The sequence below is a fragment of the Thunnus thynnus genome, chromosome 18, assembly GCF_963924715.1.
Source record: "Thunnus thynnus chromosome 18, fThuThy2.1, whole genome shotgun sequence".
Classification (NCBI taxonomy): Eukaryota; Metazoa; Chordata; class Actinopteri; order Scombriformes; family Scombridae; genus Thunnus; species Thunnus thynnus.
The window spans coordinates 12,042,470-12,055,657 of NC_089534.1; the positions used below are offsets into that span (position 1 = coordinate 12,042,470).

The 13,188-nt window shown below is 42.0% G+C and overlaps 1 long non-coding RNA gene across 2 annotated transcripts in view; it reads right to left on the minus strand.

Moving 5' to 3' along the window:
• Positions 1–241: 241 nt before the first annotated feature.
• LOC137169017 (uncharacterized) overlaps positions 242–13,188 on the minus strand; it is a 35,170-nt gene continuing 22,223 nt past the window's right edge. Inside the window, exon 4 of one of the 2 annotated variants that reach the window (XR_010924380.1) lies at positions 242–916. This is a non-coding gene — a long non-coding RNA (uncharacterized lncRNA). Of the gene's footprint in view, positions 917–2,502; positions 4,422–13,188 lie in introns of those variants that run through there. The other variant, XR_010924379.1, reaches the window with a different exon arrangement.

The window sequence follows — 13,188 nt, forward strand, 5'->3', positions numbered from 1 at the left end:
AACAGAAGAACTGTGAGGCCAAAATGCATGTGTTAGGCTTAATTTGAAAGGAAACATATTTTAGTTTTATTTGGCATGTGGCTAAAACACAACCAAAACTACATCAGTTCAAATATGTCTCAAAAACATGTTTTTGGTCCTCGTCTATAATGGGTCATATTTGAATAACAATAACTAGGACATGCTTTATATCAGAACTATGCAAACCACCACATACCTCCTACATCTTGTCAACCACACCTGTATAAAATTCCAGACCTCTAGACCTTTTTAGTTTGTGGTGTCACTGGTGTCCCTGAACCTCTCCAAACCATCTCCAAGTGGCCAAATTGTGTCAATTGCTTTTACTACAAGATGCTAAGCTGCTTACAACTGGCTTAAGTGGGTTGCTGGCGACCCGGTGGATGTTAAGAGGTTAAAAAGGGAGTAAACCCCTACCACTTCAGTGTTGAATTGTCATTAAAAACATTTTTTAAAACATTTTAATAAAACCACACATTTATTCATCCAGGATATGTCTGTCTGTGTCCCCATATAGCTGCAAAGTCTGCTTTCATCTCCTTGAGATATTGAGAGCTTTCCTGTAAATGGAAAGAAAGAGTGAAGTGTGTGATGAATGCCTTAGATTTCTTTGTGGCTGTTTAATATTTAGGACAATGAAAAAGTAAATGCACCCAATTCTCAATGCCACAATTTGACATGGAACTGATGAAACTCACGTCAGTCAGACTGTAAAGTTTATCTGCAGGATGGTCTAGTTCATACTAGGAGGCAGTGTTGCTCTATCACGTCCTAAAGCAGGTCCATGTACTCAGAGGTGGAACACTATTCGGACATGATGTGAACTTTTAAGTCCAATGGTGTTGCCTTGTTTCCTAGAGCTACATGGTGTAAACACAACTGTATTGTATGTCATCTAAAGAAAGAAAGACAGATAGATTTCTATTGTTAACATACAGTACATGAGCTTGATATGTGGAAACAGGAAGACGCATGTTTTGTTTGTAAATATGTGCTCCAGAGAAACAGACGGAACGATAGACCGGTAGAGAGACGGCCCTTTGAAAGCTAAGCCTTGGGGCTGAGAACTCTCTGAAGAGCTGGAATCAGACATGCACAATCAGTTCCCCTCTTCAAATCTCCTTTACAGGCCTATCTACTTGAACAGGCTTCTCTTAATTACTTTCTCTATCACTTAGCGAGCTGTGCCTGGGACTCGGAGCAGCGTCTTGCCAGAGACACTTGGCTGGTTTGAACCCATATTTATATATCTTCTTTCTCACAATCCTGTCCCGTACCTTTTTCTCTCCCCCTCCCCTCTTCCTACTCCTCCTCCTCCTCCTCCTCCTCCTCCTATTTTTCCTCCTGCTTTCATTCTACACTGCTCTTGTCTCTCTGTGGCTCTCCCCATCCTGTCTTCTGTATCCTTTTCCAAATATCTCCAGGGCGTCAGTTGCGTCATGTGACTGGTGTGCTTGTGATTACAGCGGTTGGCACCAACACCAAACTGAAGAAGAACCTAAAATACCTTGAAAAACAACAGCATGTAAAGAAGTGCAAGGTCAGTATGGAGCTCAGCGGAGAGTGAGAACATGCTTTGGAGATTTATGCATCAGGACAACCCAGGCTGACATTGAAACCCAAATACCCTCCTCCTTCGAGCCTCCCTCCCTGTCTTTCTGTCTGTCTGAACCGGTCTCAAGGGCTGGAGGCCAAGCTTTGGATCTCCATCCCCCCCCCCCTCTCTCTCTCTCCTACTCCTGCCTGTCACATTGGCTCGCTCCCCTAACTCAACTCACTTCCCGGTGTCCTCCTTCTTCTTCTCTTTTTTTTTCTCCATGCCTGGCGTCTGGTCCACTAGAGCTGTATTTAATTAGTTTCTGTTGGGTTAATTAGGGGCTAAAGTTAGGGGGTCGGACCAGAACAAAAGCGGGTCAGGCTGGACGGATGCAGGTGCTCCGGAGTGCTTGCCAGATTCCACCGTTCAGATTAAGATGGCTGCAAATTGTCTGGAGTATTGGAGAGAGCCACCAGTGATTCGTGAGGGGAGGGGTTTACCACCACATACGGGATGGCAGCTCCTTATACGCCCATGTAGTCATCATTGTTCTCCACTTTGATGATTATTTGAGGAATTTCAACATCTCCTCTTTGCATTTTCCACATAAACCACCTCATTTTCCTCTGGATTTGTGCTTGCTTTCATGTCTTTTCCCTCTCATATTACACTGGCACGCATCAGACGGAGCTGATAATGTACGGTGTATGCAAGTGATGTTTTTGCCAGCCCGTTTTCCCTGTTGCAATACAAAGTGCTGTGTAGTATGTACTCATTCATATTGTTCTCAGCGCTCAGTTCCTTTTTCATCTATGAGTGGCAGCTATACCCTGTTTCCTTTGCTTTGTTGGTTGGCTGTGTAGAATGAAAAACATGTGAGGGGGACATCAAATGACCGAGCAAGTGAAGTATACATAAAATGGGCATTTGAGGCCTGTGAAGTGTACATCAGTTGTTGAAATGTATCACTGAAAAGAATGAAAGAACGAAAACACTGGATGTGAGTCTAGAAAAGCTTCAGGCACTTGTACATTTGACATATATTTGAAAAAGTAAAGCATATTATAGTGGAAAACTGAAACCTTTAATTGATATATGACAATTATACACATAGATACAGACTACATGTATGACATTGACTACAGAGAAGAGGAAAAGGAGCAGAAATAGACACAATTTGACCTTTTCTTTCCATCCTGTGGAGATGAAGAGGAACCAGATGAGCTGATATGAGCCAGTGAGAGGAGAGGAGAGGAGAGGAGAGGAGAGGAGAGGAGAGGATCTCTGGCATGGCTGGAGCCCCTCAGTGAGTGAGGGTCCTGGGGCCCTTTAGACAGGCGCCAGCCCAGCAGGGAAGCAGAGACAATCACGCAGCACCAGATTCAATGCACAGAGATGGAGGGATGGAGGGAGATGAGGACTGAGGGGGAGTGGTGGGACAAAGAGCACAGTTGATAAAAGTGGAGGACGTGACAAGGAGAAGAGTAGGTTCAGGTAGAAATGGAAAGAGCTGCTGGGGAAAAAAAGACATGAGAGGCGTGCTGAAAAGAGATGGGTGGAGAGGCGGAAAACGACAGTAGATCAAGAGGAGGTGAGAAGAAAAAGGAGTGAAAGGAAGAAAGAGCAAGCTAGAGAGAGATAGTATATATTCCCTCTGTAACAGTCTTTATCACCAGCCCAGATCGTGGCGTATGAACAGTGATCCAAGTCAACCATCTGCTGAGGCTAGATAAGCCTGGGAGAGCTGGGTATTGAGCTGTCACTCAGGGAGGAGCGCAGAAAAAGAAAGAGAGGAGGGGAGAGAGAAACAGAGGAGAAATAAAGACAGAACGCAGGGAGAGAGATCGGCAGGGAGGGAGGGGCTCCGTGCAAGGTAGGAAAATTCAAAGGAGAAGATTTGCGCAGACTGGAGAGCATCCGTCTTGTTTGAGAAAGACTTAACGTCAAATAGATGTCCGGCCCTGTCCCGCCTGATCTTGAAATAATCCTTCAGCTAATGAGAAGAACAATAAAAAATGAGGCTATTTTATTGGTTTCTATTTTCGTCAACCCACGTCTTCCATGTGCACATATACGCACTCACTCTTGCACGGACACACACATCTACTCACATCATCCCACGGCTAATCACGCCACTAATGAGTCTGTTGTTTTTCTGTCACTAATAGACACATATTCACATGTCAGTATCAGGTAAAAAAAATTGTTTGCCATTTAACTTTCTTCAAATAACTTCATAATTCACAGGTTATCATGGTAAAAAAAAAGTGTGTCTCTGTCTCTGGGGGGTTGTGCCCCCACTATCATAGTCGATTAGACACCTCTACTGGTGGGGAGGATCTCCAGAGTGGAAGATGGGTTACTAGTTGATTAAGCCCATGTGCAGGTGATTAAGTTAAATCCCACTTAAACATACCCCCCTAAACCACTTACTGCATAACTATGAATGACATTATTCTGCTGTGTGTGCATGTGTGAAACAAAGACAAAGTGAGAAAGATTATAACATGATCATATATTTAGGTGATTTGTATCATCATTCCATTGTTTTTGACTTTTTAAGGTTTATAATCCCAGTTCTACATGCATGAATCTGGGTGTTTGTGTTTATAGTGTGATACTGTGGTGGTACAGGGGCGTGATTTAAGGCTGGGGGGGTTAGTGGTGGGGGGGTCAGGCCTGGGAGTGGGGGTTAGGAGGGGATTAGCCGGGGCCAGTTGGATCATTTTACAGGCAGAGGACCCCCCCTCACCCTCTGCAGTCTCCTGGACAATGAGGATTAAACTCCTCTTGTTCCTCAACTCTGAAAACGGCAGGACGACAAAGACACTATTCCTCCTGGGTCCCTGGCTGTGGCTGGGAGCTGAGTTGAGGAGAGGAGGGAGGGAAGGAGTAAAGAGGAGGAGGAGGAGGGAGGCAGAAGGAGGCAGGGGGTCCATCATAAAATTAATCCCTTCACAGTTTCCTCTGGGTGCAAAGTGAGATATGAGGCAGACATGTCTAATGAAACGCTACAGTCATCTAAGGGCACAGCGATAAAAGCATATATTAAACTAATGGAGCTCGTTATTAGTGCCTCTATTAAGCGGATCGAGAGGGTTGTGCTCTCCTTTGGTGATCGGCACAGAAGATTAATCAATGCATGCTGTTCCAATAAAACTCCACCCTTCCCACATTGCCCAGTTACAGAGTTCATACAGTAGTCATATGGCATAATTTAAGTTCACACACTGCATGATCCTTGAGGTCGAAACCATGACTAGACTCACTTTCCATTTGCAGTTTAGATTAAACGAGTAGCTCAACATTTTAGGGAAATATGCTTATTTGCTTTCTTGCCGAGGGTTAAATAAGAAGATCCATACCACTCTCTTGTCTGTACGCTTAATATGAGGCTACATCCAGCAGCTGGTTAGCTTAGCTTAGCATAAAGACTGGAAACGGTAAAAAGGATAGCCTGGCTCTGTCTGAAAGTCACAAAATCTGCTGAACCTCTAAAGCTAATTAACACTTGTTTGTTTAATTGTTTAATGCATAAAACTCCAGGGAAGTCACTGCTCTCGAGCAAGAAATAGTCATACACATAACACCCGATAAAACCACAAATTGGCTAATTTACACTTGATTTATGTATGGATTAAACAAACAAGATATAACGTGGTAATTAGTGAGCTTCAGAGGCGCTGCTAGGTGGATTTTTTTTTAACCAATGGACAGAACCAGCTAGTTGTTTCCCCTTGTTTCCAGTCTCAATGCTATGCTAAGCTAACCTAACCAGCTGCTGGCTGTAACTCCATATTTAACAGACAAAGTGGTATCAAGCTTCTCATCTAACTAAGCGTATTTCCCAACATGACAGACAGTTCCTTTAAAATCGCATTGTATGACACAAATACCGACCACAATATATCACTTGGGCACTCTGTGTATCCCAAAATCAGCAAATTGAAATATAAAGCCTGTCTAAAGGGCCAGTGTTGAGAGGTGTTGATCATAGCCTGAGGCAGAATGATTAGGGATCCCAGTATCTTTCCTAGGATGTGCTACTGGGCTAAGTATGTGGCACATTGTCAGACTTAGGGAAATAGACGGATTTGGTTGCCCTCAGTGTTTGCAATTACCATTACTGTAACCGTTACTGTTGCTTATAGAGCAGGAGAACAAAAGTAAATTTGTGATGTTGTGATGCTAAGGATCAAATTTACTGGTCAACATCCAAGTGAGAGGGACAATAAAAGAGGAAGACAAAAAAAGAGAAGTACTTGGTTTTAATCTGAGAAGAAAAACGAGGGAGTCAATATAAGAACGTAAAGAAACGAGTGAAAGAGGGAACCGAGGAGGAGGGCAAGGAGCACAACAGAACCAGGGGGAGTTAGAGGAGAGAGGAGAGGAGGGGGCTTTCATACAAAAAAGCCTCTCTTTTACTTATAGAAAAAAGACCAAAAGAAAAGCTTCTTCTCGCCTCCTGGACGCAGTGTCAAACCCAATCAGTGTCTGGCCTGGCAGTGCTGCTCGTCTCCCAGGCACCGGCTCACAATGGAGGCGAGCCACGGCCGCCACACCTCTCACTTCCAATCTGCATCCTCCAGGACAGGCCTGAGAGCAGGGGGCCGTGGGGAGGGACAACAATGCACCTCAAATGTTCAAATTCTCATAAAAAAATCCCTGTGTGGTGAGAATTGGATTAGCGAGTAAAAGTGGAAAAAAAAAAAAAAACACTCCTAAAGTAGCTTTAGATCAGTTCATGTCGATTTGGACAGTTAATATCAGATTTTATTGTTAAAAAGCTGACGTAAATGTGGCTTAGGATAAATGGCAGGGTGTAGGTAGGGCTATTGTTCTTAAAGATTTTCAATACAGGTGGAAAGAATGGGACTTAGTGTCAGGGTGTACACACGTAAAGCCAAACACAAACATGGATAAACTGCTCGACGATTACAACGACCAACAATCCCTGAGCTGCGGAGTCCCGCGCTAATAAACGTGAGCAACAAGGCTTGATCCTTAAAAACCTCGCCACTCAAATAAAAAAATGTCTATCTTGAATAGACACCCCCCTAAATCGCATTGTTGAGCAAATCCTGTATTAAAAGGAAAGAGTTACTCTGCATTTATACTCTTGAAGACTTTAGTTAAGCCAGTGCCTCTGCCACTTTGCAGCGCGGGCTTCATCCAGCCTGAGTAAATCCGTCTCTCAATGGCGATTGGCTGAAGCCGAAGGGGCCATCTTTTTCACACGCTTCCTCACTCGGCACCCCCTCCCTCTCGGCTAGTGTTTACCCGTCACCAAACAATGGCTGGTTACTGGCAATTAAACAGCATTTTACGAGGAATCCGTGGCACTGGTCTAATGGCATTACTGTTGGATGATTCAATCCTTGAATAGTCAACAGGATTTTGCCTCTCACCAGGAAAATACTGCTTCATCGAATTACCCGTATTACATAGATTTACCCAAAGCTTATGATTCAGGGTTCACAGATTACTGCTTGACTAAAAGATGGCGGGAGAAAGGAGTGATAGGCCGGGAAAGAGATGACTCCAAACACTCAGAGGCTTCAGAAGACTGCGGATATTTATCTAAAACCTTTTGCAGATTTAGAAAAATGATACCTGAATGCAAAGATTTGTTCTCTTTTACTGTTAACTGTTTTTCTGACTGTACCTTTAATATCCATTTGACGTTGCAAGTCTTGAAAAACGGTTTACACAACAACATCTACAGTCACGACTCGACAACACACACACACACATATACACACACAAACATATAGAAGCCAAACTGCACATTGTGCCCTTTGACCTTTCATGGGTCGAGTCGGGCTGGGCAGCTCGGGGAACCAGGAAGACCGGCCAAGTCCATTATCTCACAATGAAGGGCTAATTACTGGGCCTGCAAGCCTCAAATCACACGGCAGCAGACTGCCTGTCTCTGTCCTCTGCTCACCCAACATCTTAATTGCTCTTTTATTCTCTCTCTGTTTTTACTGTGCCTCTCTCCCCAACTCGCCTCAGCCATTTCACACATAAAAGCAAGATGCTAATTGCCTGCTATGGAAATATTGGGCCTGTGATTAGCAAGGCGGAAGGTTTGGCTCGTCTGAGTTTCCCTGTCTGTATGAGGTAGTGTCGAGCCAGCATGACGGGCGTAAAAAATAGGAAACTGCAGTCATTGGCGGTGAAAAGAAAATTCATTTTTCTGTCATTCACATGCGGGGCAGGGTTGACAGTGTGAGGACTGTCATTGTGCTCCAGTGGCAATTTGTCAGACTGCTATGTTGGCAAAATGTTGATAGAAAATCCGCTTGAAGAAAATTACAGGAAAATTAGCTCAGGCAGAGTTTGTGTGTTGTTATCATGAGCATTGACATTACTATGAGACAAATTATTTTGTCTCCTTATAGTTTAAATATTATGCAAACAGGGAGTCAAATGCACAGAGCCCAGTCTGGACCACTAACTGTCAAGCTAAGTTAATAAAAGGATGGTCATGATTGGTTGATGAATTATTATCAAGGTATTGTGTCATTATCTATGATGAGTAATTTACCTGAATTGTGTTCTCCCCCCTGACTTATTATCTCAATCTAATAATGGCCCCACATAATCATCTAATAAGACAACAAGGGTTAGTTTTAATAGACTCCATCTTCTGAGGTATATACATACTGTATGGAAATGAGGCCCAGTGGGGGAGTTTGCTTCAGTTTATGCTCTTTATAACTCTCTAATCCTCTTTTTTTTTCTGAAGAACTGCTGCTTTTACAAGATATTTTCTCCACTTTGCAATTGAGTAATGGCCAACTTTAACACATTTGTTATGTCAGTCTCTTTTTCATCAGGAAGCAAACTAAAAAAATGTGTGAAAATGCATTTTTATAAGAGTACAGTGTGCAAATACTATATGAATATATTTTTACTTTACAAATTGTATCCATTACCAATGAAAAATGTTTTTATATTAATTATATATGAATTAATTAAAAACTTATATTACAGTTTTACAAAGTGCTTTGTAAGAAGAAGAAAATAGAAAGAGGGAGATAGAAGAGACAGAGAGGACACACATATAACAAGATATATGATAAATGTATAACCAACTAAGTAAAAGTTATAAAATCAAGAAAAATCCAAATAAACAAAATGAATTTTAAGTACTGACTTGGCAGCCCTGAGAGTCAGCTAGTGCAACATCTTCCCTTCTATTCATTTTTTGTACTATTGTGTCTTCTTGCTAATCTTTAGCAGGTTATTTCAGTAACGTTCCTTCAGTCGGAGTCACCTGCCATTTGACCTCGGACTTGTCGCAGTACCAAACCAAAGCTTTCCGAGAACCTTGGCGGATATTGAAATGCTCTTTCAGACACTTTCTCGGGTCCCCAAGTGCTTTGTCCAAGTCTCTGGAAAAGATGGAGAAGGCAGAGAGCCTGGTTTTCCCAACGGTGGGAGCAGTGGAGTGTTTGGTCAACGCAGTGATTGGTGGTGGGGGAGTTTGGGGGCCAAGGGGGTGCAGGTCGGCTGTTCAAAGGCTGGCTTTTTGCATTGTTGGTCAGTTGGGGATTAAGGTCCTCTGTGCAGCAGAATAGCCCCTCTAATTAAAAAGGATAAGAAGGCAGAAAAATAGCGAGAGGCACGGGAGGAAGCAAAGAGAGAGGGGAGAGGGGAGAGCAAATTTGCGGAGAAAAGAAAGAAAAGAAAAACTGTTTTCAGTGTCACTCCTGCAGCCGGGCCCATCAATTCAGACTGGATTAACTTTACACTCCTCCTTCTTATTTCTCTCTTTTTCTTCTTCTTCTTCTCTCTCTCTCTCTCTCTGTCAATCTCTTCCTCTGTCTCCCTCTGTTTGCTGCGATGCTGCAGTTTCCGAACTTTGAGCTCCACTTGCACTTTATCCTCTCAAAAGGACCAAAGTACAATAAAACAATGCATTCAGAGCATATAGATGGACCTCAACAATGCTGGATTGACTTACTTCTGGTTTACAATGATAGATCATGTAAAAACTCGGTCATTTAGAAAAAATACTTTTCAGGAATTCAGCTCCTACTGCAGATTTTCGAAGAGTGAAAATGTGTGCACGGTTGCATTTTGCTATGAATCCAGCCACTTGCACCAGTTTGTGTGTGCGTGTGTGTGTGTGTGCTGCTCAGTATTTGCCATCATCAGAATGTGAATAGAGGGCTGTGTGCTGTGCCCCAGATGCTGGCTGACAGTAGGTGGGCTGTTTGCCGTGGGGATGCCAGGTTGTGTTTTTGTTTGGCCCTCCTCTGTCCTGCCTGCCTCCCTCCCCTTGCCCGGTGGGAGGTCTGGGGATTCTGGGGCTGGTCCCTGCTGACCAATACCCAGGTATGAGGCCTCTCAGTTTGGCAAACACTAGCTGTAGGCTGTGGGAGGTTAACGAGGTACCAGCAGGGACAAGACATTCAACCCTCCCATGGGCAAACCACAAGTGGTGTATGTATCTCAATGAAGGGCATGAATATGATATGATGTAAGCCATGTGGCAGTAGGTGCATAGAGGGTTAAATGCTAATAATACTGCAGGTGCAATAATATTCACTGACACTCTATCTGACACTATCAAAGACAAATTCTTTCAGCTAACTACATGTAAGTCTTAGAGCCGTGTAACACCAGCAATGCTTGTTGCAATGATCGTAGGAATGCAATCAGTGAATTAGCAAACCGTCTTAACATTGCTGACCTTTGAGGGAACAGAGAGCCATTAATGGAGGAAGTAATTGTAGCTTATTAGCTGTGTTACATCATCCAGTAATATTTAACTCTCCTGTGTGAGGAATGATTTACATTTATGAGACAAGAATCGATGAAAGAAATACGTAAACTGTGCTTATCGTCCTGTTAGTAGCTGAGATGCACTATATAGTAAATAGGGAGTGATTTTGGACAATGACTTTATTTAATGAAATGATGAATGTAGAGCTGCAATGATTAGTTGATTGATTAATTATTCGATCAAAAGAAGTTATCAGCAACCATTTTGATAATCGATTAATCATTTCAGACTTTTTTTTTGAGCAAAAATGCCAAATATTCTCTGGTTTCAGGTTCTCAAATGAGACGATTTGCAGTTTTTTTGTCACATATGACAGTAAATTGAATATCTTAAAGTTTTGGACTGTTTGTCAGACAAAACAAGCAAACTGAAGACATCACTGTCGGCTCAGAGAAATCATGAATGTCATGTCATTTGTTCTATTTTTTAACATTTCATCGACTAAACAATGAATCATGACAATAATCGTCAATTAATCAATAATAAAAAGTAATCATAAGTTGCAGCCCTAGATGAATGAGACTTATTGTGACTGATCAGTGCTCACATGCTCCCAGCTGGCTTAGCGGTTACATTGCCAGCTACAGAAGTTCATGAACTAGCCCTGCAAGTAGTCTCTACATCATCAAGCCTCCAGCACGGCCTGTTTCGTGAAGACACAATGATGAATGTGTGACAGGGCCTTAAAGATGCCTGAAAACTACAACTGACATTTTGCAAAAAATTACAACCAGCTTTGTCTCAGTTGTTTTCCTCAGAAACACCTGCTGTTGAAAGCGCACAGACTCTATTCATAACACAATTCAATATCCACGGACGCTCACTGTGGTTCCTTATTGTAGAATCATCAATATTGCTACCTCCACTATGCCTATCAATAAATCTATCAATGTGAGGTTCTACAGTGCAGATGGCAAAAAAAAAAGCAAACAGTCATAATGTCCAATACAGTGCTGTGTGTGTGTTTGTGTGTGTGTCAGTGTGTAACAGATGGGGTTGGTTGAGTGGGCCAAGTCATTGATTTGACCTTGAGATGGACAGCTGAAGTGGACTGAAATGGTTGGTTCAAAAACTGAAGATCTGATGATATTGAGGACTAACATGATTAGATAGATAGATAGATAGATAGATAGATAGATAGATAGATAGATAGATAGATAGATAGATATATATTTCAAATATAGATATGTGATTCACAACATGTATGCAAAAAAGAGCTATAAAAATTAGGGCTGCACCAGTATATTGTATATATTGTATATTGTTTCGAAGCCAGCAAGCTCTAAAATATTAAATAAAATATTAATATTAAGGCCATCGCCAATAAGATTAAACTTTGTAAAAAATTTTACAGTTTATTAAATGAGGTACTAATGACTTCGGGTTTAAAATAGATAACAAAAATGCAAATTCTATAATTGACCAAATATGGCATTAAAAATATGAAATAATGCTTTTGTAAAGCTCATTAGCTGCACGTTTCTAATAATAGATAGATTGACAGATATATTGACTGAATCCAAATGTGAATTTGTGGAGATGCAATACCATTTCCACAACATTTCTTACGATTTTTATTATCGTTACTTGTCTGGAGCCATAGAAATCCTGTTATAGGGAGCAAACAAAAGGCTGCTGGAAGAGGAGGAGGCAGCACATCAAATACTATACATATACTATACATATACAGTACATATACATCCTATACATCATACTTTCCTCATGCCAGCCAGTATTATCCAGCAGCCTACACTATGTGAGAGTGAGTATCTCAGTCCCACGATTCTTAGCCTTCAGATCGTCTCCGTAACAGCAGGAGAAACCGTGACTTCGTCAATTGGCCTGGAGACAGGGGGGCGGGCATATTGCCACAGACGTTAACAAGCGACTTCACCTTTTTACAACCACGGCCCCGTTTAGCTGAAACGCTCCCCGGGGCTATTAGATATTTTTCCGATGAATTATATATCACAGCTGAAGATGAAAGGACTCTGTGTGAGCCAAGAACATAGCTGTGGGACAACAAGAAGACCAAATGAGCCCGGTTAGGCTGTTTGTTTTATTATGGCCGTTGAGGGAAAATGGGAAAAGTGGACGCGAAAAGGAGTTTTAGTCCCAAAATGAAATCAGGGACATTCAGCCTTTAGATAATATTAACAAAATATTTTTTCCATCAGATTTTCCTTCAAATAGACAAAAAAGTGACTTTTCAAGCCAGAAAATAATGAAATCGCGCTTAATTATAAACAATAAGATAATCCATAGATAGGCTACTGTAAATGATTTTCTATGGAGTCCGCAGTTAAAATGGTCGTATTGATTTTAAGCTTGTCTAACAACCCACCAGCCTCGCAGTCTGTTCATCTGGCATGTAGACTCCTAATTAGTCCTCTAACCTGCTGGTTGTTTGGGAGCCTCAATCAAGACCTTCATTAGAGGATGCTGAGGCCAAAGTTTGGTCAAAATGGGACGAAACCAGTTAAACATTTAAACTCACTTTGATTCGCGGGGTTCAAAACGATCGCTAGGCCTACATATTAGCGAAAAATTATTATGAATACGGCACAGGCGTTTATCTAATCCAGAAATGTTACTTGTCCCCTTGGACGCAAATTGGAGGGGTGACAGGAGGAGGTAGTACCTATAATAAAGTAAATGTTAACGCCAACATTGCGTCGATAAAATACGTTTTCAAGTCATGCGTATAAGAAAAAAACATGATAAAAACGCATTATTTGGGCTGTGGTGTTATTGTTTTGATTTTAAACAGAGAGAGAGAGAGAAAGAGGGGGAGGTGGGTGAGGGGTGAGGGGGTGTAGGCAGCTTCACGGGA